A 27283-nucleotide genomic window follows, 5' to 3' on the forward strand; every position below is an offset into this window, starting at 1 on the left:
TCGTAACATTGACATTATTCTGAGGTCATTCCAACTTTCATAGACAAGCATTGTATGAGCACAATCTGATGTCTAGGCAACGTCATTCCAACTAACTGTGGCACCTGGAAAGGACCACGGCATATGACATCTTCTTCAGTAAACCTTATTCAGAAACAAATCGAAGCAGGGAAGCTTTTTTCGGTACAATAGCTTGAAATGGTTCAATGCTTCGGAAAGCTTACTTTCCCCCATCACTAGTTTTCAGCGATCCTTTATAAAGATCTTGATTGAGCCTGATGGGAATCGTTGCGTTTCTATCATTTGAAAGATGATACAGGGAGTCCAGCGTACAGCGTTTAAATTGAGGAACGCATTAGCTACGCTCCTCGGATACCTTGACCTACACGTTGTAGCCAGTCGTGAATCTTCTGTTTTTCCACAAGAAAACCAGTCTCCCAGGAGACTGTCAAAAATTGCCGGCACCAGCTATATTTCAAGCCAGTGCAAGCGGGGTATTGGGTAAAGTTTTCAACTAGCAATAATCGCGCCTCGGATCAACCTCATCAGCTACGATACTGCCACTGCGCAAAGATAAAGCACTGTCAGGGACGCAAAACCAACCGTCTTACAACACGAAGCAAGCGTGTCGTGGTGATGTCTCTTAAATATACATTATATTTTAAATACAATGATATTGAAGTATATAAAGGGTCATTATATAAGCATAAACAACGTAATTGGGATGTATGAGAAAACAGTTCAGTCAAGGGCATTACATACATCTTTTAAAGATAACCGGGACATCATGGGATATAATATTATGCAAATGTAGAGGATGGAAGGAGGGTAGATTCTTGTGCTTGTAAGTAATGCTTGTGGGAAGCACCGGCACTTCTGATGTGAATCTATTCCCATTAAGTTCAACGCGTTGAATGTTGCCTAATGCCTATGACACACATTTAGTTGAGGATCATTGTACCAGTGACACGGAGTCTGAAGCAGAAGTTGCCAGTGCAGACCCTCTGAATCACTGATGGTATGTCAGCAGCACTCTTGAACACATATATGTCAATGTGTGTCGCACCCTTCATTGTGACGATGCTTCCCTTTTTGAACTAAATATCAGAAAATGTTGGCAGTGAATAGGAAAACGAATTTTTGTGATATCAGAATCTTTCCATTGCTGCACGGCTTGACAAGTGGAAGACATAGAAGACTGTGAAGCAGGTGATATCCACGGGGCCACCAAGTTTTCACCACGAAAGTGTTATCAACACTGCAGAAAATTGGACGTTGACATAACTTGATTTTTATTTCAGTTTTTTTCTTTATCAAGTTTCTTAGTGTATACTGTGCTTAACTCGAAACTTCCTTTTTTAAAGGATTGCAAGACTCGGATTGGGCAAATGATTCGTTCAGTTACGTAACTGATAGCTCAGCTGGAACAAGAAACAGAATGGGTAGGGAGTCCTGCAGGACCAGGGCTGTGAACCACTGGCCTAGCTACATGGCAATGTGGGATTATTTGATGCAGTTACCCCAGTTTTATGGCTGTGTTTCTGTGTGTCATTTAGTATGTTTTGTTCATTTTCCTGTTTAGGCAGACTTGTGCTACTTTGAGGATGACTTGAATTCACTTTCCTTGTACAATAGCCTGGCGTTATTTCAATCATGTGAATGCCTCAAGCGGTCTACTAATAGCATTGTTTAATTGAGGAACTTCAAGTCAGACTTGCACCATTCATACAATCATGCTATACGCAATCAGAATCCGACTTCAGATTTGCGTCATATAATGGTTGTATGTGACAGCTGGAATGACGTCAGACGTCGTAACATTGACATTATTCTGAGGTCATTCCAACTTTCATAGACAAGCATTGTATGAGCACAATCTGATGTCTAGGCAACGTCATTCCAACTAACTGTGGCACCTGGAAAGGACCACGGCATATGACATCTTCTTCAGTAAACCTTATTCAGAAACAAATCGAAGCAGGGAAGCTTTTTTCGGTACAATAGCTTGAAATGGTTCAATGCTTCGGAAAGCTTACTTTCCCCCATCACTAGTTTTCAGCGATCCTTTATAAAGATCTTGATTGAGCCTGATGGGAATCGTTGCGTTTCTATCATTTGAAAGATGATACAGGGAGTCCAGCGTACAGCGTTTAAATTGAGGAACGCATTAGCTACGCTCCTCGGATACCTTGACCTACACGTTGTAGCCAGTCGTGAATCTTCTGTTTTTCCACAAGAAAACCAGTCTCCCAGGAGACTGTCAAAAATTGCCGGCACCAGCTATATTTCAAGCCAGTGCAAGCGGGGTATTGGGTAAAGTTTTCAACTAGCAATAATCACGCCTCGGATCAACCTCATCAGCTACGATACTGCCACTGCGCAAAGATAAAGCACTGTCAGGGACGCAAAACCAACCGTCTTACAACACGAAGCAAGCGTGTCGTGGTGATGTCTCTTAAATATACATTATATTTTAAATACAATGATATTGAAGTATATAAAGGGTCATTATATAAGCATAAACAACGTAATTGGGATGTATGAGAAAACAGTTCAGTCAAGGGCATTACATACATCTTTTAAAGATAACCGGGACATCATGGGATATAATATTATGCAAATGTAGAGGATGGAAGGAGGGTAGATTCTTGTGCTTGTAAGTAATGCTTGTGGGAAGCACCGGCACTTCTGATGTGAATCTTTTCCCATTAAGTTCAACGCGTTGAATGTTGCCTAATGCCTATGACACACATTTAGTTGAGGATCATTGTACCAGTGACACGGAGTCTGAAGCAGAAGTTGCCAGTGCAGACCCTCTGAATCACTGATGGTATGTCAGCAGCACTCTTGAACACATATATGTCAATGTGTGTCGCACCCTTCATTGTGACGATGCTTCCCTTTTTGAACTAAATATCAGAAAATGTTGGCAGTGAATAGGAAAACGAATTTTTGTGATATCAGAATCTTTCCATTGCTGCACGGCTTGACAAGTGGAAGACATAGAAGACTGTGAAGCAGGTGATATCCACGGGGCCACCAAGTTTTCACCACGAAAGTGTTATCAACACTGCAGAAAATTGGACGTTGACATAACTTGATTTTTATTTCAGTTTTTTTCTTTATCAAGTTTCTTAGTGTATACTGTGCTTAACTCGAAACTTCCTTTTTTAAAGGATTGCAAGACTCGGATTGGGCAAATGATTCGTTCAGTTACGTAACTGATAGCTCAGCTGGAACAAGAAACAGAATGGGTAGGGAGTCCTCCAGGACCAGGGCTGTGAACCACTGGCCTAGCTACATGGCAATGTGGGATTATTTGATGCAGTTACCCCAGTTTTATGGCTGTGTTTCTGTGTGTCATTTAGTATGTTTTGTTCATTTTCCTGTTTAGGCAGACTTGTGCTACTTTGAGGATGACTTGAATTCACTTTCCTTGTACAATAGCCTGGCGTTATTTCAATCATGTGAATGCCTCAAGCGGTCTACTAATAGCATTGTTTAATTGAGGAACTTCAAGTCAGACTTGCACCATTCATACAATCATGCTATACGCAATCAGAATCCGACTTCAGATTTGCGTCATATAATGGTTGTATGTGACAGCTGGAATGACGTCAGACGTCGTAACATTGACATTATTCTGAGGTCATTCCAACTTTCATAGACAAGCATTGTATGAGCACAATCTGATGTCTAGGCAACGTCATTCCAACTAACTGTGGCACCTGGAAAGGACCACGGCATATGACATCTTCTTCAGTAAACCTTATTCAGAAACAAATCGAAGCAGGGAAGCTTTTTTCGGTACAATAGCTTGAAATGGTTCAATGCTTCGGAAAGCTTACTTTCCCCCATCACTAGTTTTCAGCGATCCTTTATAAAGATCTTGATTGAGCCTGATGGGAATCGTTGCGTTTCTATCATTTGAAAGATGATACAGGGAGTCCAGCGTACAGCGTTTAAATTGAGGAACGCATTAGCTACGCTCCTCGGATACCTTGACCTACACGTTGTAGCCAGTCGTGAATCTTCTGTTTTTCCACAAGAAAACCAGTCTCCCAGGAGACTGTCAAAAATTGCCGGCACCAGCTATATTTCAAGCCAGTGCAAGCGGGGTATTGGGTAAAGTTTTCAACTAGCAATAATCGCGCCTCGGATCAACCTCATCAGCTACGATACTGCCACTGCGCAAAGATAAAGCACTGTCAGGGACGCAAAACCAACCGTCTTACAACACGAAGCAAGCGTGTCGTGGTGATGTCTCTTAAATATACATTATATTTTAAATACAATGATATTGAAGTATATAAAGGGTCATTATATAAGCATAAACAACGTAATTGGGATGTATGAGAAAACAGTTCAGTCAAGGGCATTACATACATCTTTTAAAGATAACCGGGACATCATGGGATATAATATTATGCAAATGTAGAGGATGGAAGGAGGGTAGATTCTTGTGCTTGTAAGTAATGCTTGTGGGAAGCACCGGCACTTCTGATGTGAATCTTTTCCCATTAAGTTCAACGCGTTGAATGTTGCCTAATGCCTATGACACACATTTAGTTGAGGATCATTGTACCAGTGACACGGAGTCTGAAGCAGAAGTTGCCAGTGCAGACCCTCTGAATCACTGATGGTATGTCAGCAGCACTCTTGAACACATATATGTCAATGTGTGTCGCACCCTTCATTGTGACGATGCTTCCCTTTTTGAACTAAATATCAGAAAATGTTGGCAGTGAATAGGAAAACGAATTTTTGTGATATCAGAATCTTTCCATTGCTGCACGGCTTGACAAGTGGAAGACATAGAAGACTGTGAAGCAGGTGATATCCACGGGGCCACCAAGTTTTCACCACGAAAGTGTTATCAACACTGCAGAAAATTGGACGTTGACATAACTTGATTTTTATTTCAGTTTTTTTCTTTATCAAGTTTCTTAGTGTATACTGTGCTTAACTCGAAACTTCCTTTTTTAAAGGATTGCAAGACTCGGATTGGGCAAATGATTCGTTCAGTTACGTAACTGATAGCTCAGCTGGAACAAGAAACAGAATGGGTAGGGAGTCCTGCAGGACCAGGGCTGTGAACCACTGGCCTAGCTACATGGCAATGTGGGATTATTTGATGCAGTTACCCCAGTTTTATGGCTGTGTTTCTGTGTGTCATTTAGTATGTTTTGTTCATTTTCCTGTTTAGGCAGACTTGTGCTACTTTGAGGATGACTTGAATTCACTTTCCTTGTACAATAGCCTGGCGTTATTTCAATCATGTGAATGCCTCAAGCGGTCTACTAATAGCATTGTTTAATTGAGGAACTTCAAGTCAGACTTGCACCATTCATACAATCATGCTATACGCAATCAGAATCCGACTTCAGATTTGCGTCATATAATGGTTGTATGTGACAGCTGGAATGACGTCAGACGTCGTAACATTGACATTATTCTGAGGTCATTCCAACTTTCATAGACAAGCATTGTATGAGCACAATCTGATGTCTAGGCAACGTCATTCCAACTAACTGTGGCACCTGGAAAGGACCACGGCATATGACATCTTCTTCAGTAAACCTTATTCAGAAACAAATCGAAGCAGGGAAGCTTTTTTCGGTACAATAGCTTGAAATGGTTCAATGCTTCGGAAAGCTTACTTTCCCCCATCACTAGTTTTCAGCGATCCTTTATAAAGATCTTGATTGAGCCTGATGGGAATCGTTGCGTTTCTATCATTTGAAAGATGATACAGGGAGTCCAGCGTACAGCGTTTAAATTGAGGAACGCATTAGCTACGCTCCTCGGATACCTTGACCTACACGTTGTAGCCAGTCGTGAATCTTCTGTTTTTCCACAAGAAAACCAGTCTCCCAGGAGACTGTCAAAAATTGCCGGCACCAGCTATATTTCAAGCCAGTGCAAGCGGGGTATTGGGTAAAGTTTTCAACTAGCAATAATCACGCCTCGGATCAACCTCATCAGCTACGATACTGCCACTGCGCAAAGATAAAGCACTGTCAGGGACGCAAAACCAACCGTCTTACAACACGAAGCAAGCGTGTCGTGGTGATGTCTCTTAAATATACATTATATTTTAAATACAATGATATTGAAGTATATAAAGGGTCATTATATAAGCATAAACAACGTAATTGGGATGTATGAGAAAACAGTTCAGTCAAGGGCATTACATACATCTTTTAAAGATAACCGGGACATCATGGGATATAATATTATGCAAATGTAGAGGATGGAAGGAGGGTAGATTCTTGTGCTTGTAAGTAATGCTTGTGGGAAGCACCGGCACTTCTGATGTGAATCTTTTCCCATTAAGTTCAACGCGTTGAATGTTGCCTAATGCCTATGACACACATTTAGTTGAGGATCATTGTACCAGTGACACGGAGTCTGAAGCAGAAGTTGCCAGTGCAGACCCTCTGAATCACTGATGGTATGTCAGCAGCACTCTTGAACACATATATGTCAATGTGTGTCGCACCCTTCATTGTGACGATGCTTCCCTTTTTGAACTAAATATCAGAAAATGTTGGCAGTGAATAGGAAAACGAATTTTTGTGATATCAGAATCTTTCCATTGCTGCACGGCTTGACAAGTGGAAGACATAGAAGACTGTGAAGCAGGTGATATCCACGGGGCCACCAAGTTTTCACCACGAAAGTGTTATCAACACTGCAGAAAATTGGACGTTGACATAACTTGATTTTTATTTCAGTTTTTTTCTTTATCAAGTTTCTTAGTGTATACTGTGCTTAACTCGAAACTTCCTTTTTTAAAGGATTGCAAGACTCGGATTGGGCAAATGATTCGTTCAGTTACGTAACTGATAGCTCAGCTGGAACAAGAAACAGAATGGGTAGGGAGTCCTGCAGGACCAGGGCTGTGAACCACTGGCCTAGCTACATGGCAATGTGGGATTATTTGATGCAGTTACCCCAGTTTTATGGCTGTGTTTCTGTGTGTCATTTAGTATGTTTTGTTCATTTTCCTGTTTAGGCAGACTTGTGCTACTTTGAGGATGACTTGAATTCACTTTCCTTGTACAATAGCCTGGCGTTATTTCAATCATGTGAATGCCTCAAGCGGTCTACTAATAGCATTGTTTAATTGAGGAACTTCAAGTCAGACTTGCACCATTCATACAATCATGCTATACGCAATCAGAATCCGACTTCAGATTTGCGTCATATAATGGTTGTATGTGACAGCTGGAATGACGTCAGACGTCGTAACATTGACATTATTCTGAGGTCATTCCAACTTTCATAGACAAGCATTGTATGAGCACAATCTGATGTCTAGGCAACGTCATTCCAACTAACTGTGGCACCTGGAAAGGACCACGGCATATGACATCTTCTTCAGTAAACCTTATTCAGAAACAAATCGAAGCAGGGAAGCTTTTTTCGGTACAATAGCTTGAAATGGTTCAATGCTTCGGAAAGCTTACTTTCCCCCATCACTAGTTTTCAGCGATCCTTTATAAAGATCTTGATTGAGCCTGATGGGAATCGTTGCGTTTCTATCATTTGAAAGATGATACAGGGAGTCCAGCGTACAGCGTTTAAATTGAGGAACGCATTAGCTACGCTCCTCGGATACCTTGACCTACACGTTGTAGCCAGTCGTGAATCTTCTGTTTTTCCACAAGAAAACCAGTCTCCCAGGAGACTGTCAAAAATTGCCGGCACCAGCTATATTTCAAGCCAGTGCAAGCGGGGTATTGGGTAAAGTTTTCAACTAGCAATAATCACGCCTCGGATCAACCTCATCAGCTACGATACTGCCACTGCGCAAAGATAAAGCACTGTCAGGGACGCAAAACCAACCGTCTTACAACACGAAGCAAGCGTGTCGTGGTGATGTCTCTTAAATATACATTATATTTTAAATACAATGATATTGAAGTATATAAAGGGTCATTATATAAGCATAAACAACGTAATTGGGATGTATGAGAAAACAGTTCAGTCAAGGGCATTACATACATCTTTTAAAGATAACCGGGACATCATGGGATATAATATTATGCAAATGTAGAGGATGGAAGGAGGGTAGATTCTTGTGCTTGTAAGTAATGCTTGTGGGAAGCACCGGCACTTCTGATGTGAATCTTTTCCCATTAAGTTCAACGCGTTGAATGTTGCCTAATGCCTATGACACACATTTAGTTGAGGATCATTGTACCAGTGACACGGAGTCTGAAGCAGAAGTTGCCAGTGCAGACCCTCTGAATCACTGATGGTATGTCAGCAGCACTCTTGAACACATATATGTCAATGTGTGTCGCACCCTTCATTGTGACGATGCTTCCCTTTTTGAACTAAATATCAGAAAATGTTGGCAGTGAATAGGAAAACGAATTTTTGTGATATCAGAATCTTTCCATTGCTGCACGGCTTGACAAGTGGAAGACATAGAAGACTGTGAAGCAGGTGATATCCACGGGGCCACCAAGTTTTCACCACGAAAGTGTTATCAACACTGCAGAAAATTGGACGTTGACATAACTTGATTTTTATTTCAGTTTTTTTCTTTATCAAGTTTCTTAGTGTATACTGTGCTTAACTCGAAACTTCCTTTTTTAAAGGATTGCAAGACTCGGATTGGGCAAATGATTCGTTCAGTTACGTAACTGATAGCTCAGCTGGAACAAGAAACAGAATGGGTAGGGAGTCCTGCAGGACCAGGGCTGTGAACCACTGGCCTAGCTACATGGCAATGTGGGATTATTTGATGCAGTTACCCCAGTTTTATGGCTGTGTTTCTGTGTGTCATTTAGTATGTTTTGTTCATTTTCCTGTTTAGGCAGACTTGTGCTACTTTGAGGATGACTTGAATTCACTTTCCTTGTACAATAGCCTGGCGTTATTTCAATCATGTGAATGCCTCAAGCGGTCTACTAATAGCATTGTTTAATTGAGGAACTTCAAGTCAGACTTGCACCATTCATACAATCATGCTATACGCAATCAGAATCCGACTTCAGATTTGCGTCATATAATGGTTGTATGTGACAGCTGGAATGACGTCAGACGTCGTAACATTGACATTATTCTGAGGTCATTCCAACTTTCATAGACAAGCATTGTATGAGCACAATCTGATGTCTAGGCAACGTCATTCCAACTAACTGTGGCACCTGGAAAGGACCACGGCATATGACATCTTCTTCAGTAAACCTTATTCAGAAACAAATCGAAGCAGGGAAGCTTTTTTCGGTACAATAGCTTGAAATGGTTCAATGCTTCGGAAAGCTTACTTTCCCCCATCACTAGTTTTCAGCGATCCTTTATAAAGATCTTGATTGAGCCTGATGGGAATCGTTGCGTTTCTATCATTTGAAAGATGATACAGGGAGTCCAGCGTACAGCGTTTAAATTGAGGAACGCATTAGCTACGCTCCTCGGATACCTTGACCTACACGTTGTAGCCAGTCGTGAATCTTCTGTTTTTCCACAAGAAAACCAGTCTCCCAGGAGACTGTCAAAAATTGCCGGCACCAGCTATATTTCAAGCCAGTGCAAGCGGGGTATTGGGTAAAGTTTTCAACTAGCAATAATCACGCCTCGGATCAACCTCATCAGCTACGATACTGCCACTGCGCAAAGATAAAGCACTGTCAGGGACGCAAAACCAACCGTCTTACAACACGAAGCAAGCGTGTCGTGGTGATGTCTCTTAAATATACATTATATTTTAAATACAATGATATTGAAGTATATAAAGGGTCATTATATAAGCATAAACAACGTAATTGGGATGTATGAGAAAACAGTTCAGTCAAGGGCATTACATACATCTTTTAAAGATAACCGGGACATCATGGGATATAATATTATGCAAATGTAGAGGATGGAAGGAGGGTAGATTCTTGTGCTTGTAAGTAATGCTTGTGGGAAGCACCGGCACTTCTGATGTGAATCTTTTCCCATTAAGTTCAACGCGTTGAATGTTGCCTAATGCCTATGACACACATTTAGTTGAGGATCATTGTACCAGTGACACGGAGTCTGAAGCAGAAGTTGCCAGTGCAGACCCTCTGAATCACTGATGGTATGTCAGCAGCACTCTTGAACACATATATGTCAATGTGTGTCGCACCCTTCATTGTGACGATGCTTCCCTTTTTGAACTAAATATCAGAAAATGTTGGCAGTGAATAGGAAAACGAATTTTTGTGATATCAGAATCTTTCCATTGCTGCACGGCTTGACAAGTGGAAGACATAGAAGACTGTGAAGCAGGTGATATCCACGGGGCCACCAAGTTTTCACCACGAAAGTGTTATCAACACTGCAGAAAATTGGACGTTGACATAACTTGATTTTTATTTCAGTTTTTTTCTTTATCAAGTTTCTTAGTGTATACTGTGCTTAACTCGAAACTTCCTTTTTTAAAGGATTGCAAGACTCGGATTGGGCAAATGATTCGTTCAGTTACGTAACTGATAGCTCAGCTGGAACAAGAAACAGAATGGGTAGGGAGTCCTCCAGGACCAGGGCTGTGAACCACTGGCCTAGCTACATGGCAATGTGGGATTATTTGATGCAGTTACCCCAGTTTTATGGCTGTGTTTCTGTGTGTCATTTAGTATGTTTTGTTCATTTTCCTGTTTAGGCAGACTTGTGCTACTTTGAGGATGACTTGAATTCACTTTCCTTGTACAATAGCCTGGCGTTATTTCAATCATGTGAATGCCTCAAGCGGTCTACTAATAGCATTGTTTAATTGAGGAACTTCAAGTCAGACTTGCACCATTCATACAATCATGCTATACGCAATCAGAATCCGACTTCAGATTTGCGTCATATAATGGTTGTATGTGACAGCTGGAATGACGTCAGACGTCGTAACATTGACATTATTCTGAGGTCATTCCAACTTTCATAGACAAGCATTGTATGAGCACAATCTGATGTCTAGGCAACGTCATTCCAACTAACTGTGGCACCTGGAAAGGACCACGGCATATGACATCTTCTTCAGTAAACCTTATTCAGAAACAAATCGAAGCAGGGAAGCTTTTTTCGGTACAATAGCTTGAAATGGTTCAATGCTTCGGAAAGCTTACTTTCCCCCATCACTAGTTTTCAGCGATCCTTTATAAAGATCTTGATTGAGCCTGATGGGAATCGTTGCGTTTCTATCATTTGAAAGATGATACAGGGAGTCCAGCGTACAGCGTTTAAATTGAGGAACGCATTAGCTACGCTCCTCGGATACCTTGACCTACACGTTGTAGCCAGTCGTGAATCTTCTGTTTTTCCACAAGAAAACCAGTCTCCCAGGAGACTGTCAAAAATTGCCGGCACCAGCTATATTTCAAGCCAGTGCAAGCGGGGTATTGGGTAAAGTTTTCAACTAGCAATAATCGCGCCTCGGATCAACCTCATCAGCTACGATACTGCCACTGCGCAAAGATAAAGCACTGTCAGGGACGCAAAACCAACCGTCTTACAACACGAAGCAAGCGTGTCGTGGTGATGTCTCTTAAATATACATTATATTTTAAATACAATGATATTGAAGTATATAAAGGGTCATTATATAAGCATAAACAACGTAATTGGGATGTATGAGAAAACAGTTCAGTCAAGGGCATTACATACATCTTTTAAAGATAACCGGGACATCATGGGATATAATATTATGCAAATGTAGAGGATGGAAGGAGGGTAGATTCTTGTGCTTGTAAGTAATGCTTGTGGGAAGCACCGGCACTTCTGATGTGAATCTTTTCCCATTAAGTTCAACGCGTTGAATGTTGCCTAATGCCTATGACACACATTTAGTTGAGGATCATTGTACCAGTGACACGGAGTCTGAAGCAGAAGTTGCCAGTGCAGACCCTCTGAATCACTGATGGTATGTCAGCAGCACTCTTGAACACATATATGTCAATGTGTGTCGCACCCTTCATTGTGACGATGCTTCCCTTTTTGAACTAAATATCAGAAAATGTTGGCAGTGAATAGGAAAACGAATTTTTGTGATATCAGAATCTTTCCATTGCTGCACGGCTTGACAAGTGGAAGACATAGAAGACTGTGAAGCAGGTGATATCCACGGGGCCACCAAGTTTTCACCACGAAAGTGTTATCAACACTGCAGAAAATTGGACGTTGACATAACTTGATTTTTATTTCAGTTTTTTTCTTTATCAAGTTTCTTAGTGTATACTGTGCTTAACTCGAAACTTCCTTTTTTAAAGGATTGCAAGACTCGGATTGGGCAAATGATTCGTTCAGTTACGTAACTGATAGCTCAGCTGGAACAAGAAACAGAATGGGTAGGGAGTCCTGCAGGACCAGGGCTGTGAACCACTGGCCTAGCTACATGGCAATGTGGGATTATTTGATGCAGTTACCCCAGTTTTATGGCTGTGTTTCTGTGTGTCATTTAGTATGTTTTGTTCATTTTCCTGTTTAGGCAGACTTGTGCTACTTTGAGGATGACTTGAATTCACTTTCCTTGTACAATAGCCTGGCGTTATTTCAATCATGTGAATGCCTCAAGCGGTCTACTAATAGCATTGTTTAATTGAGGAACTTCAAGTCAGACTTGCACCATTCATACAATCATGCTATACGCAATCAGAATCCGACTTCAGATTTGCGTCATATAATGGTTGTATGTGACAGCTGGAATGACGTCAGACGTCGTAACATTGACATTATTCTGAGGTCATTCCAACTTTCATAGACAAGCATTGTATGAGCACAATCTGATGTCTAGGCAACGTCATTCCAACTAACTGTGGCACCTGGAAAGGACCACGGCATATGACATCTTCTTCAGTAAACCTTATTCAGAAACAAATCGAAGCAGGGAAGCTTTTTTCGGTACAATAGCTTGAAATGGTTCAATGCTTCGGAAAGCTTACTTTCCCCCATCACTAGTTTTCAGCGATCCTTTATAAAGATCTTGATTGAGCCTGATGGGAATCGTTGCGTTTCTATCATTTGAAAGATGATACAGGGAGTCCAGCGTACAGCGTTTAAATTGAGGAACGCATTAGCTACGCTCCTCGGATACCTTGACCTACACGTTGTAGCCAGTCGTGAATCTTCTGTTTTTCCACAAGAAAACCAGTCTCCCAGGAGACTGTCAAAAATTGCCGGCACCAGCTATATTTCAAGCCAGTGCAAGCGGGGTATTGGGTAAAGTTTTCAACTAGCAATAATCGCGCCTCGGATCAACCTCATCAGCTACGATACTGCCACTGCGCAAAGATAAAGCACTGTCAGGGACGCAAAACCAACCGTCTTACAACACGAAGCAAGCGTGTCGTGGTGATGTCTCTTAAATATACATTATATTTTAAATACAATGATATTGAAGTATATAAAGGGTCATTATATAAGCATAAACAACGTAATTGGGATGTATGAGAAAACAGTTCAGTCAAGGGCATTACATACATCTTTTAAAGATAACCGGGACATCATGGGATATAATATTATGCAAATGTAGAGGATGGAAGGAGGGTAGATTCTTGTGCTTGTAAGTAATGCTTGTGGGAAGCACCGGCACTTCTGATGTGAATCTTTTCCCATTAAGTTCAACGCGTTGAATGTTGCCTAATGCCTATGACACACATTTAGTTGAGGATCATTGTACCAGTGACACGGAGTCTGAAGCAGAAGTTGCCAGTGCAGACCCTCTGAATCACTGATGGTATGTCAGCAGCACTCTTGAACACATATATGTCAATGTGTGTCGCACCCTTCATTGTGACGATGCTTCCCTTTTTGAACTAAATATCAGAAAATGTTGGCAGTGAATAGGAAAACGAATTTTTGTGATATCAGAATCTTTCCATTGCTGCACGGCTTGACAAGTGGAAGACATAGAAGACTGTGAAGCAGGTGATATCCACGGGGCCACCAAGTTTTCACCACGAAAGTGTTATCAACACTGCAGAAAATTGGACGTTGACATAACTTGATTTTTATTTCAGTTTTTTTCTTTATCAAGTTTCTTAGTGTATACTGTGCTTAACTCGAAACTTCCTTTTTTAAAGGATTGCAAGACTCGGATTGGGCAAATGATTCGTTCAGTTACGTAACTGATAGCTCAGCTGGAACAAGAAACAGAATGGGTAGGGAGTCCTCCAGGACCAGGGCTGTGAACCACTGGCCTAGCTACATGGCAATGTGGGATTATTTGATGCAGTTACCCCAGTTTTATGGCTGTGTTTCTGTGTGTCATTTAGTATGTTTTGTTCATTTTCCTGTTTAGGCAGACTTGTGCTACTTTGAGGATGACTTGAATTCACTTTCCTTGTACAATAGCCTGGCGTTATTTCAATCATGTGAATGCCTCAAGCGGTCTACTAATAGCATTGTTTAATTGAGGAACTTCAAGTCAGACTTGCACCATTCATACAATCATGCTATACGCAATCAGAATCCGACTTCAGATTTGCGTCATATAATGGTTGTATGTGACAGCTGGAATGACGTCAGACGTCGTAACATTGACATTATTCTGAGGTCATTCCAACTTTCATAGACAAGCATTGTATGAGCACAATCTGATGTCTAGGCAACGTCATTCCAACTAACTGTGGCACCTGGAAAGGACCACGGCATATGACATCTTCTTCAGTAAACCTTATTCAGAAACAAATCGAAGCAGGGAAGCTTTTTTCGGTACAATAGCTTGAAATGGTTCAATGCTTCGGAAAGCTTACTTTCCCCCATCACTAGTTTTCAGCGATCCTTTATAAAGATCTTGATTGAGCCTGATGGGAATCGTTGCGTTTCTATCATTTGAAAGATGATACAGGGAGTCCAGCGTACAGCGTTTAAATTGAGGAACGCATTAGCTACGCTCCTCGGATACCTTGACCTACACGTTGTAGCCAGTCGTGAATCTTCTGTTTTTCCACAAGAAAACCAGTCTCCCAGGAGACTGTCAAAAATTGCCGGCACCAGCTATATTTCAAGCCAGTGCAAGCGGGGTATTGGGTAAAGTTTTCAACTAGCAATACTGTTTATTAGGTTTAGTATTTTTACATTTCTTAAAATAAAACAATTTCAATTTTAATGCTTGTGATTAAAATCATTTAGAATATCAATTCTTAAAATCACTTAAAATTTTTAAAATCTTGTGATTTTTTTGACAAAACTAAAACAATAAACTTTAAAATAAACATGCTCAAATCAAATAAACAAAACGTGATAAAAGCAAAAAAATTGCACACCAACAAAAGAGTCAAATACATTGAAAATAACAGAAAATGCATTAAACAAATTAAAAAAACAATTAAAAAGTAAAAATAAAAAACAAACAAAAAAAGTCTAATGCATTTTAAATTAAACCCAAAAACGGTCAATGTATTTGACAAAAAAATATAACAAAACTATACCTAAAAAGCCCTAAACAATGTGATTTAAAAACAACTAAATCTTTAAAAGCAATTAAGATTCATTATTTAAAATTTTCTTTTAAAAACAATCATTCATAAAATCTTTAAAAGATCTTGGACTCGCAGCAGGGGGAACTAACCGTCCCCGGAGGTGGGTCCCATCACGGGATCCTGAGCTCCCCCAGATCTTGTATGCGCCAGTTCTTAAAGGCTTCCTCCTTGCCCCTCTGATGGACCTCCAGATTGACGTAGTCTTTCACAAACACCATGCCCCTCCGCGCGATGACGATCGGGTCCAGCTCCTGCTTATTGAACAAACAGATGTTCCGTCCCTCCCACAGTGCCTGCTTCACTGCGCAGACGACACGCCACCAGCACCTCAAGGTAGATGTAGAGATTCCCTTGGCTGGACCGTATAGGATCTGCTGGGCGGTCGCCCGCGCAGGAACGGCGAACCTGTGGAGGAACGGAGAAAACAGGAGCCAGACCCTGTGGGCGGAGGGGCACTCACTAAAGATGTGAGCCTCCGTCTCCTTCCCCAAGCAACCCTTATAGGGGCAGGTGTCATAAGGAGCTATGCCCCTTCTGTGCATAAACACTCGGTTGGGGAGACACCGACTCACAGCCATCCAGGAGACATCTTTCTGCGTGTTCGTGAGGCAAACGTGCGTAGCGTTAGCCCAGATAAACCGGCAGGTTTCGGGAGGGAAATCTTCTATCCGGCTGGTCTCCTGGGCAGATCTCATCTGACTACAGATGGTCTTATAATCCCAGGAGGCCAGCACGACTTTATGGAGGCCTACTTCGAGCGCAAAGGCTCGGAGCGCCCTGTAGAACGGCGGGGGATCCCACGAGTGCGGCCTGGTGTTGTCCATGGCGCAGAGGCCGAATGGTCTCAGGCTGCTGGCAAAATAAAAGCGGTTCATGAAACTCACTTTCTTGCCAGCAGCCTGGATGTTCTTGACCACATAGGCCAGCCCCTGCGCCTTTATCAGCCGCACAACGTCCGGGACCCCCCTGCCTCCATCCAGGGTACCCTTCACCATCTGCACTCTTTTCAGCCTCTCCATTTTGCTCCCCCAGACAAACCGAAATATAATTCGGGTCACTAGTTTTGCGATACCCTTGTCTGGGGGGAAGATCATTCCTACGTAGAGGAGTATCGGGAAGAGGATGGCCTTTACGACCAGCACCTTACCAGCCATCGTCAAGGTCCTTGTGCTCCAGCCGTGGATCTTCCTTTGGACCTTTGCTATGGCCTCCTCCCAGCTCCGGGTGCCCGTGTTGGTCCCGTCGATCGTGATCCCCAGAACCTTGATAAACGGCTTCACAGGGAACACGGTCGGCGGGCCCCGGCCGACAGGCCATGCCCTGGAGAGGTAGACCTCGCTCTTGGCCTTATTCACTGCGGCCCCCGTCGCCCTGCAGAAGCCGTCCAGCAGTTCCTCGACCCTGGCCACGGACGGAGCGTCCGTGCAGACCACGGCCACGTCGTCCATATAGGCCAGGGCCTTCAGTTGCTCTCCGCCGGAACCCGGGAGATGGAAACCTGTCACCCGGACGTCCCGGCGGATCGCCTGCATGAACGGCTCCAAGCAGAGGACGTACAGCAGGGCCGACAGGGGACAACCCTGCCGGACCCCCGACCTGACCGGAAATGGTTCGGTCAGGTGGCGGTTCACAAGGACCCTGCTGCTTAGGCCGCTGTAGATGATCTTGACCCACCTCCTCAGGCCAAGAGCGAGACCCATCCTCTCCATAACAAGCTGCAGGTATTCGTGGCCCACTCTGTCGAAGGCTTTCTCCTGGTCCAAGCTGATTAGGACCAGGGGAAGCCCTCTCTCGTTCGAGTAGGCCACGACATCCCTGAGCAGCATGGCGTTGTCGGCCGCCGATCTCCCCCGGGCACCACAGACCTGGTCGGGACCCACGACTTGAGGGAGTGGCCGCTGCAGCCGGAGCGTCAGTGCTTTGGCCAGTATCTTGTAGTCGGTGCACAGGAGGCTGACTGGCCGCCAGTTCCTCAGATCTTTCGTGTCTCCCTTCTTGTGAAGAAGGGAGAGGATACTCTTCTTCATCGAAGGGGCCAATCTGCCCTCTCTGTACATCGACCCCAGGACCTGGCCCAGATCTTCCTTAAGCACCTCCCAAAAGATCTTATAGAACTCAGCAGGGATCCCGTCGGGACCCGGTGTCCTTCCAGAGTTAAGACTCTTTATCACCTGGGAGAGTTCAGTGGTGGTGATCTCTGGATCCTCCTCCTCCTCCTCGTCCCCCTCATTGCGGGACTCCAACAGGGACAGAAAGTGATGGATCAGATTTTGATCCACCACCTTCTGGTCGTACAACTCCCTGTAGAAATCCCGCACCACTGTCTCAACAGCCTCTCTGCCCTCCACCTCTTGCCCCGAGGAGTCGATCATGGAGGACATTGCAGGCCGCCTCTCCTTCGTTTTCTTGAAGAAGAAGCGGCTGCATTTCTCATCGTCCTCCATGATGCGGACCCTGGAAAGGACCTTGATCTTCTCTTGCTCCTCCCGATAGAGGGCGGAGAGACTCAGTTTGACCCGGGCCACCTCCTCAGCTAGGTCGAAGCCTCTGAGCTGTAAAAGACTCAGGCGCTGGAGGCGGGCGTTTAGATGGGAATATCTCGCCCGCCTCTCGCGAGCTTTCCGTTTCCCCAGCTGAATGAAGTAGCCCTTGGTTCTTTTCTTCATCATCTCCCACCACTCTATGGGAGAATCAAAAAGGTCCTTCAGGGTCCTCCACTCCTCGAGGCGTCTGCTAAAGGTCTTAATCACACGAGGGTCATCGAGCAGAGAGGTGTTGAGCTTCCAGACCCCAGGCCCCGACTCCCGTGTGCTCGGAATGAGCACCTCTGTCGTCAGGAGCCTGTGGTCTGAAAAGAAGACCGCCTCCGAAGACATGGCGGTCCTCTCCAGTGGCTTGCTGAGGAGGACGAGATCTATCCTGGAGAAGGAGGAGCCAGAAGAACTCACCCAGGTGAACAAGGGGACCAGGTCCCGACCTGCGTCGCAGAGTTCAAAGTCCTCCACGAACGCAGCGAGGTCCCTGCTGGATCTATCGTTGCGGGGCTTACTCCGGTCTACATCCCTCAGAGCACAGTTGAAATCACCTGAAATGATAACTGGCAAGGTGCCGATCAGGAGCGGGCGTAGCTGAGGGAGAAAGAGGACTCTCTCTCTCTGGCTGGTGGGGGCATAGACATTGACCAGCCTCAATACAGCCCCCTTGTATTTAAAATCGAGGCTGGCCAGTCTGCCCGCCTCTATAACCTTGAATGTTTTAACTATTAAGAAGGGGTTTTTCAGGAGTACGGCAATCCCGTCCGCTCGGGACACATTGGACCCCGACCAGAAGGATTCTCCTAGGGTCCAAGTGTCCCGGAGATCTTTGTATTCTTTTTGGAACGGGATGCCGCACTCCTGCAAACAGATAATATCCGCCTTCATTCCAGCCAGAGAGTTTAAAACATCGGTCCTCTTTTTCACCTCAGCAATGCTCCTCACATTAATTGAAATAATGATTAATGCCATAATGGCTGTGAGGGCAATTACCCGCTCCGTAACAATCATGTAAAGAAACCTTTCTCTTCCCCACTCCTCTCTTCTCCCTCACCTAGCTTAGCGCTAGCACCCATCATTTCAATCATTTGCCTCACCGCTTGATCCTCTAGGAAGACTATGGGGGGGGCTCGGCTCCCGCCACCCGGTAAGGCGGGCAAAACTCCACTGGGCTCAGGGCCCGTGGTGCTGGAGGTTCTCCCTGGTTCCTTTGAGGCCGAGGCCCGACGAACAGATGGCAGGGCAGAGGCTTTATGTACAACTGGGGAGAAAACTGTATAGACCCCGCTAGTCGTTCTTTTAACTAATGGTGGGGGAGGGGGTGGTCTCTCCCTTCCCGGCTGTCTGCCGCCGCAGGCCTCCTCCCCCAGCGCCAGTGACCTTGCCATCACGTCCCTGATGTCTTTCTGGGAAAGGACACTGGCGCCGACTCTCGTCTCCTGAGGACCTGCGGCTCTCCCACTACTGCCGGGAGGGCATACCTGACCCCTCCCCTGGGAGAGTCTCAGTTGTGGGGCAGGAGGAATGTTATTTCTAGGGGGCCTCTCATCTACCAGGCTGCCCACTCGGGGCAGTGGAGAAGGCCCACCACTCTCCTCTCCGGAGTCAGAGTGGGGCGTATAAAAATTAGAGGGAGGGGACTCTGGAGCGGGGGAGGAGCCGGCAGGGGGGGGAGAATCTGCAGAATGAATCCTCTTTTTCATCATACCCCCCCTACCCATGCTCCTCTTCTCAGCCCTCCTTCTCTTCCCCGCTACCACTGTCCACTCTCCCTCTGCCTCCACTTCTGACCCAGAGTCAGAGAGGGAGCCTATGAGGCTCCTGAGGATTGTTTCCTCTCTACCCCCATCTTGGGGTATCACCTTTGGAGGAGCCTCCGCTTGGTTTTCTCTCTCTCCACCACCCCCGAGGGCCCGCGCCCTATTTGCATAGGAGGAGGGACAATTTCTAAAGAGGTGCCCTCCCCCACCGCACAGGTTGCAGGCCCTCTCCTGCTTGCAGGCCCTGGTCTGATGTTCCCCGCCGCAGACCTTGCACTTAACAACGGTACAGGCTGCGGCTAAATGACCCAGGGCCCCGCAGTTCCTACATAATTTGGGCATGCCATGATAAAAGACAAGCCCCCTATTTGCTCCTAAAACCACGGTGCTTGGTAGATGGCGTACTCCGCCGATGGCGGCCACTTCCACCTGCAGGCGCACCTGCCACCGCCTAGCACCGGTCCAGACCCCATCCTCATCATTAACTCTCCTACTTTCAGACAGGATCTCACAGTGTCTCCTCAGCCATACTTCTACGTCGTACTCTGCCACTGCTTCGTTGTAAAACTGAATAGTTACAATTTTAATCTCTCTATCTGTCAGGGCGTCGACCACAAAGTCATTCAGGGGCATGCTGTCTTTTTTCTCCCTATACAGGTTCCAAAAACTCTCCAGCACTTGAGGGTTCTTAAAGCTCACCTCGAACACGTCCCTAGGTCCAGGCAGTTTTACCACACAGTTCAGCTCAGAAGGGGCAAAGCCCAGGCCCCTCTGCAGCACGGACCTGCTGAACTCCAGCCGGGTGAGGGCCGCGGTCTCGGCTCCAGCCTCACGGCTGAAGCGCACCGCATTATGGCGCCTCACACCGGCGGTTCGCTGGGCCATGCTGCACTTTCCTACCTTGGAGAAGGGTCGGGAGGCTCTCAATCCGGAGGTCGGGGCAAGTCCACCTGGCTGGGGAGCAGCTTCCACCTCCGGGGCTCTTGCAGGGAGCGGGCCTTGCGGGGAGAAGTCCGGGCCCTGGCTGCAGGAGGCCTCCCTCAGGGACGTTGCCGATCGGCCTGGTCGGTCCCTGGAATCCGAGGCCTCTCCTGGATCCTGGCTGGTGACGTCAGCGGGGAGCAGTCCTGGTCAGGCCGGGCTCCGGGTAGATGGTCGGCCGGGCTTCTGGATGGGACCCACTCCGTGAGGAGTCCTCCGACCCCTCTGGCTAGGTCCCCTGTCGCTCCCGGTCCGTCCCAATCTCCACTCGCCTCGGCCTCCGGACCGCTCCAAGGACCCAGGACTCTGCAGCTCTGTCAACCGGCACCTCCCCGTCTCGTCTGGTCTGGCCTGATGGATCAGCTCCCTGCAAGGAAAAAAGAAAGACTGTCAAGTACAGTTCAAAAGCCCCCTGCTGGACAAAGGTTTCTCTCGCTATTGGCTAGCAACTAGCAATAATCGCGCCTCGGATCAACCTCATCAGCTACGATACTGCCACTGCGCAAAGATAAAGCACTGTCAGGGACGCAAAACCAACCGTCTTACAACACGAAGCAAGCGTGTCGTGGTGATGTCTCTTAAATATACATTATATTTTAAATACAATGATATTGAAGTATATAAAGGGTCATTATATAAGCATAAACAACGTAATTGGGATGTATGAGAAAACAGTTCAGTCAAGGGCATTACATACATCTTTTAAAGATAACCGGGACATCATGGGATATAATATTATGCAAATGTAGAGGATGGAAGGAGGGTAGATTCTTGTGCTTGTAAGTAATGCTTGTGGGAAGCACCGGCACTTCTGATGTGAATCTTTTCCCATTAAGTTCAACGCGTTGAATGTTGCCTAATGCCTATGACACACATTTAGATGAGGATCATTGTACCAGTGACACGGAGTCTGAAGCAGAAGTTGCCAGTGCAGACCCTCTGAATCACTGATGGTATGTCAGCAGCACTCTTGAACACATATATGTCAATGTGTGTCGCACCCTTCATTGTGACGATGCTTCCCTTTTTGAACTAAATATCAGAAAATGTTGGCAGTGAATAGGAAAACGAATTTTTGTGATATCAGAATCTTTCCATTGCTGCACGGCTTGACAAGTGGAAGACATAGAAGACTGTGAAGCAGGTGATATCCACGGGGCCACCAAGTTTTCACCACGAAAGTGTTATCAACACTGCAGAAAATTGGACGTTGACATAACTTGATTTTTATTTCAGTTTTTTTCTTTATCAAGTTTCTTAGTGTATACTGTGCTTAACTCGAAACTTCCTTTTTTAAAGGATTGCAAGACTCGGATTGGGCAAATGATTCGTTCAGTTACGTAACTGATAGCTCAGCTGGAACAAGAAACAGAATGGGTAGGGAGTCCTCCAGGACCAGGGCTGTGAACCACTGGCCTAGCTACATGGCAATGTGGGATTATTTGATGCAGTTACCCCAGTTTTATGGCTGTGTTTCTGTGTGTCATTTAGTATGTTTTGTTCATTTTCCTGTTTAGGCAGACTTGTGCTACTTTGAGGATGACTTGAATTCACTTTCCTTGTACAATAGCCTGGCGTTATTTCAATCATGTGAATGCCTCAAGCGGTCTACTAATAGCATTGTTTAATTGAGGAACTTCAAGTCAGACTTGCACCATTCATACAATCATGCTATACGCAATCAGAATCCGACTTCAGATTTGCGTCATATAATGGTTGTATGTGACAGCTGGAATGACGTCAGACGTCGTAACATTGACATTATTCTGAGGTCATTCCAACTTTCATAGACAAGCATTGTATGAGCACAATCTGATGTCTAGGCAACGTCATTCCAACTAACTGTGGCACCTGGAAAGGACCACGGCATATGACATCTTCTTCAGTAAACCTTATTCAGAAACAAATCGAAGCAGGGAAGCTTTTTTCGGTACAATAGCTTGAAATGGTTCAATGCTTCGGAAAGCTTACTTTCCCCCATCACTAGTTTTCAGCGATCCTTTATAAAGATCTTGATTGAGCCTGATGGGAATCGTTGCGTTTCTATCATTTGAAAGATGATACAGGGAGTCCAGCGTACAGCGTTTAAATTGAGGAACGCATTAGCTACGCTCCTCGGATACCTTGACCTACACGTTGTAGCCAGTCGTGAATCTTCTGTTTTTCCACAAGAAAACCAGTCTCCCAGGAGACTGTCAAAAATTGCCGGCACCAGCTATATTTCAAGCCAGTGCAAGCGGGGTATTGGGTAAAGTTTTCAACTAGCAATAATCGCGCCTCGGATCAACCTCATCAGCTACGATACTGCCACTGCGCAAAGATAAAGCACTGTCAGGGACGCAAAACCAACCGTCTTACAACACGAAGCAAGCGTGTCGTGGTGATGTCTCTTAAATATACATTATATTTTAAATACAATGATATTGAAGTATATAAAGGGTCATTATATAAGCATAAACAACGTAATTGGGATGTATGAGAAAACAGTTCAGTCAAGGGCATTACATACATCTTTTAAAGATAACCGGGACATCATGGGATATAATATTATGCAAATGTAGAGGATGGAAGGAGGGTAGATTCTTGTGCTTGTAAGTAATGCTTGTGGGAAGCACCGGCACTTCTGATGTGAATCTTTTCCCATTAAGTTCAACGCGTTGAATGTTGCCTAATGCCTATGACACACATTTAGTTGAGGATCATTGTACCAGTGACACGGAGTCTGAAGCAGAAGTTGCCAGTGCAGACCCTCTGAATCACTGATGGTATGTCAGCAGCACTCTTGAACACATATATGTCAATGTGTGTCGCACCCTTCATTGTGACGATGCTTCCCTTTTTGAACTAAATATCAGAAAATGTTGGCAGTGAATAGGAAAACGAATTTTTGTGATATCAGAATCTTTCCATTGCTGCACGGCTTGACAAGTGGAAGACATAGAAGACTGTGAAGCAGGTGATATCCACGGGGCCACCAAGTTTTCACCACGAAAGTGTTATCAACACTGCAGAAAATTGGACGTTGACATAACTTGATTTTTATTTCAGTTTTTTTCTTTATCAAGTTTCTTAGTGTATACTGTGCTTAACTCGAAACTTCCTTTTTTAAAGGATTGCAAGACTCGGATTGGGCAAATGATTCGTTCAGTTACGTAACTGATAGCTCAGCTGGAACAAGAAACAGAATGGGTAGGGAGTCCTCCAGGACCAGGGCTGTGAACCACTGGCCTAGCTACATGGCAATGTGGGATTATTTGATGCAGTTACCCCAGTTTTATGGCTGTGTTTCTGTGTGTCATTTAGTATGTTTTGTTCATTTTCCTATTTAGGCAGACTTGTGCTACTTTGAGGATGACTTGAATTCACTTTCCTTGTACAATAGCCTGGCGTTATTTCAATCATGTGAATGCCTCAAGCGGTCTACTAATAGCATTGTTTAATTGAGGAACTTCAAGTCAGACTTGCACCATTCATACAATCATGCTATACGCAATCAGAATCCGACTTCAGATTTGCGTCATATAATGGTTGTATGTGACAGCTGGAATGACGTCAGACGTCGTAACATTGACATTATTCTGAGGTCATTCCAACTTTCATAGACAAGCATTGTATGAGCACAATCTGATGTCTAGGCAACGTCATTCCAACTAACTGTGGCACCTGGAAAGGACCACGGCATATGACATCTTCTTCAGTAAACCTTATTCAGAAACAAATCGAAGCAGGGAAGCTTTTTTCGGTACAATAGCTTGAAATGGTTCAATGCTTCGGAAAGCTTACTTTCCCCCATCACTAGTTTTCAGCGATCCTTTATAAAGATCTTGATTGAGCCTGATGGGAATCGTTGCGTTTCTATCATTTGAAAGATGATACAGGGAGTCCAGCGTACAGCGTTTAAATTGAGGAACGCATTAGCTACGCTCCTCGGATACCTTGACCTACACGTTGTAGCCAGTCGTGAATCTTCTGTTTTTCCACAAGAAAACCAGTCTCCCAGGAGACTGTCAAAAATTGCCGGCACCAGCTATATTTCAAGCCAGTGCAAGCGGGGTATTGGGTAAAGTTTTCAACTAGCAATAATCGCGCCTCGGATCAACCTCATCAGCTACGATACTGCCACTGCGCAAAGATAAAGCACTGTCAGGGACGCAAAACCAACCGTCTTACAACACGAAGCAAGCGTGTCGTGGTGATGTCTCTTAAATATACATTATATTTTAAATACAATGATATTGAAGTATATAAAGGGTCATTATATAAGCATAAACAACGTAATTGGGATGTATGAGAAAACAGTTCAGTCAAGGGCATTACATACATCTTTTAAAGATAACCGGGACATCATGGGATATAATATTATGCAAATGTAGAGGATGGAAGGAGGGTAGATTCTTGTGCTTGTAAGTAATGCTTGTGGGAAGCACCGGCACTTCTGATGTGAATCTTTTCCCATTAAGTTCAACGCGTTGAATGTTGCCTAATGCCTATGACACACATTTAGTTGAGGATCATTGTACCAGTGACACGGAGTCTGAAGCAGAAGTTGCCAGTGCAGACCCTCTGAATCACTGATGGTATGTCAGCAGCACTCTTGAACACATATATGTCAATGTGTGTCGCACCCTTCATTGTGACGATGCTTCCCTTTTTGAACTAAATATCAGAAAATGTTGGCAGTGAATAGGAAAACGAATTTTTGTGATATCAGAATCTTTCCATTGCTGCACGGCTTGACAAGTGGAAGACATAGAAGACTGTGAAGCAGGTGATATCCACGGGGCCACCAAGTTTTCACCACGAAAGTGTTATCAACACTGCAGAAAATTGGACGTTGACATAACTTGATTTTTATTTCAGTTTTTTTCTTTATCAAGTTTCTTAGTGTATACTGTGCTTAACTCGAAACTTCCTTTTTTAAAGGATTGCAAGACTCGGATTGGGCAAATGATTCGTTCAGTTACGTAACTGATAGCTCAGCTGGAACAAGAAACAGAATGGGTAGGGAGTCCTCCAGGACCAGGGCTGTGAACCACTGGCCTAGCTACATGGCAATGTGGGATTATTTGATGCAGTTACCCCAGTTTTATGGCTGTGTTTCTGTGTGTCATTTAGTATGTTTTGTTCATTTTCCTATTTAGGCAGACTTGTGCTACTTTGAGGATGACTTGAATTCACTTTCCTTGTACAATAGCCTGGCGTTATTTCAATCATGTGAATGCCTCAAGCGGTCTACTAATAGCATTGTTTAATTGAGGAACTTCAAGTCAGACTTGCACCATTCATACAATCATGCTATACGCAATCAGAATCCGACTTCAGATTTGCGTCATATAATGGTTGTATGTGACAGCTGGAATGACGTCAGACGTCGTAACATTGACATTATTCTGAGGTCATTCCAACTTTCATAGACAAGCATTGTATGAGCACAATCTGATGTCTAGGCAACGTCATTCCAACTAACTGTGGCACCTGGAAAGGACCACGGCATATGACATCTTCTTCAGTAAACCTTATTCAGAAACAAATCGAAGCAGGGAAGCTTTTTTCGGTACAATAGCTTGAAATGGTTCAATGCTTCGGAAAGCTTACTTTCCCCCATCACTAGTTTTCAGCGATCCTTTATAAAGATCTTGATTGAGCCTGATGGGAATCGTTGCGTTTCTATCATTTGAAAGATGATACAGGGAGTCCAGCGTACAGCGTTTAAATTGAGGAACGCATTAGCTACGCTCCTCGGATACCTTGACCTACACGTTGTAGCCAGTCGTGAATCTTCTGTTTTTCCACAAGAAAACCAGTCTCCCAGGAGACTGTCAAAAATTGCCGGCACCAGCTATATTTCAAGCCAGTGCAAGCGGGGTATTGGGTAAAGTTTTCAACTAGCAATAATCGCGCCTCGGATCAACCTCATCAGCTACGATACTGCCACTGCGCAAAGATAAAGCACTGTCAGGGACGCAAAACCAACCGTCTTACAACACGAAGCAAGCGTGTCGTGGTGATGTCTCTTAAATATACATTATATTTTAAATACAATGATATTGAAGTATATAAAGGGTCATTATATAAGCATAAACAACGTAATTGGGATGTATGAGAAAACAGTTCAGTCAAGGGCATTACATACATCTTTTAAAGATAACCGGGACATCATGGGATATAATATTATGCAAATGTAGAGGATGGAAGGAGGGTAGATTCTTGTGCTTGTAAGTAATGCTTGTGGGAAGCACCGGCACTTCTGATGTGAATCTTTTCCCATTAAGTTCAACGCGTTGAATGTTGCCTAATGCCTATGACACACATTTAGTTGAGGATCATTGTACCAGTGACACGGAGTCTGAAGCAGAAGTTGCCAGTGCAGACCCTCTGAATCACTGATGGTATGTCAGCAGCACTCTTGAACACATATATGTCAATGTGTGTCGCACCCTTCATTGTGACGATGCTTCCCTTTTTGAACTAAATATCAGAAAATGTTGGCAGTGAATAGGAAAACGAATTTTTGTGATATCAGAATCTTTCCATTGCTGCACGGCTTGACAAGTGGAAG

General features: G+C 44.3%; 12 non-coding genes and 1 pseudogene across 12 annotated transcripts; all 13 read right to left on the reverse strand.

Moving 5' to 3' along the window:
• Nucleotides 1-433: 433 nt before the first annotated feature.
• LOC136769101 (U4 spliceosomal RNA) lies at nt 434-575 on the reverse strand. The gene has a single exon (XR_010822081.1). It is a non-coding gene; the product is annotated as a U4 spliceosomal RNA (small nuclear RNA).
• Nucleotides 576-2245: 1670 nt separating this feature from the next.
• LOC136769143 (U4 spliceosomal RNA) lies at nt 2246-2387 on the reverse strand. Its single transcript, XR_010822121.1, has one exon. It is a non-coding gene; the product is annotated as a U4 spliceosomal RNA (small nuclear RNA).
• Nucleotides 2388-4057: 1670 nt separating this feature from the next.
• Nucleotides 4058-4199, reverse strand: LOC136769102 (U4 spliceosomal RNA). The gene has a single exon (XR_010822082.1). It is a non-coding gene; the product is annotated as a U4 spliceosomal RNA (small nuclear RNA).
• Nucleotides 4200-5869: 1670 nt separating this feature from the next.
• On the reverse strand, nt 5870-6011 carry LOC136769144 (U4 spliceosomal RNA). Its single transcript, XR_010822122.1, has one exon. It is a non-coding gene; the product is annotated as a U4 spliceosomal RNA (small nuclear RNA).
• A 1670-nt stretch (nt 6012-7681) lies between these two features.
• On the reverse strand, nt 7682-7823 carry LOC136769145 (U4 spliceosomal RNA). The gene has a single exon (XR_010822123.1). It is a non-coding gene; the product is annotated as a U4 spliceosomal RNA (small nuclear RNA).
• Nucleotides 7824-9493: 1670 nt separating this feature from the next.
• Nucleotides 9494-9635, reverse strand: LOC136769146 (U4 spliceosomal RNA). Its single transcript, XR_010822124.1, has one exon. It is a non-coding gene; the product is annotated as a U4 spliceosomal RNA (small nuclear RNA).
• A 1670-nt stretch (nt 9636-11305) lies between these two features.
• On the reverse strand, nt 11306-11447 carry LOC136769103 (U4 spliceosomal RNA). The gene has a single exon (XR_010822083.1). It is a non-coding gene; the product is annotated as a U4 spliceosomal RNA (small nuclear RNA).
• A 1670-nt stretch (nt 11448-13117) lies between these two features.
• LOC136769104 (U4 spliceosomal RNA) lies at nt 13118-13259 on the reverse strand. The gene has a single exon (XR_010822084.1). It is a non-coding gene; the product is annotated as a U4 spliceosomal RNA (small nuclear RNA).
• Nucleotides 13260-14929: 1670 nt separating this feature from the next.
• On the reverse strand, nt 14930-15080 carry LOC136769158 (uncharacterized; annotated as a pseudogene).
• A 6008-nt stretch (nt 15081-21088) lies between these two features.
• Nucleotides 21089-21234, reverse strand: LOC136769151 (U4 spliceosomal RNA). Its single transcript, XR_010822125.1, has one exon. It is a non-coding gene; the product is annotated as a U4 spliceosomal RNA (small nuclear RNA).
• A 1670-nt stretch (nt 21235-22904) lies between these two features.
• On the reverse strand, nt 22905-23046 carry LOC136769106 (U4 spliceosomal RNA). Its single transcript, XR_010822086.1, has one exon. It is a non-coding gene; the product is annotated as a U4 spliceosomal RNA (small nuclear RNA).
• Nucleotides 23047-24716: 1670 nt separating this feature from the next.
• On the reverse strand, nt 24717-24858 carry LOC136769107 (U4 spliceosomal RNA). Its single transcript, XR_010822087.1, has one exon. It is a non-coding gene; the product is annotated as a U4 spliceosomal RNA (small nuclear RNA).
• Nucleotides 24859-26528: 1670 nt separating this feature from the next.
• On the reverse strand, nt 26529-26670 carry LOC136769108 (U4 spliceosomal RNA). The gene has a single exon (XR_010822088.1). It is a non-coding gene; the product is annotated as a U4 spliceosomal RNA (small nuclear RNA).
• Between the last annotated feature and the right edge of the window lie 613 nt (nt 26671-27283).

The sequence above is a fragment of the Amia ocellicauda genome, chromosome 14 (assembly GCF_036373705.1).
Source record: "Amia ocellicauda isolate fAmiCal2 chromosome 14, fAmiCal2.hap1, whole genome shotgun sequence".
Taxonomy (NCBI): domain Eukaryota; kingdom Metazoa; phylum Chordata; class Actinopteri; order Amiiformes; family Amiidae; genus Amia; species Amia ocellicauda.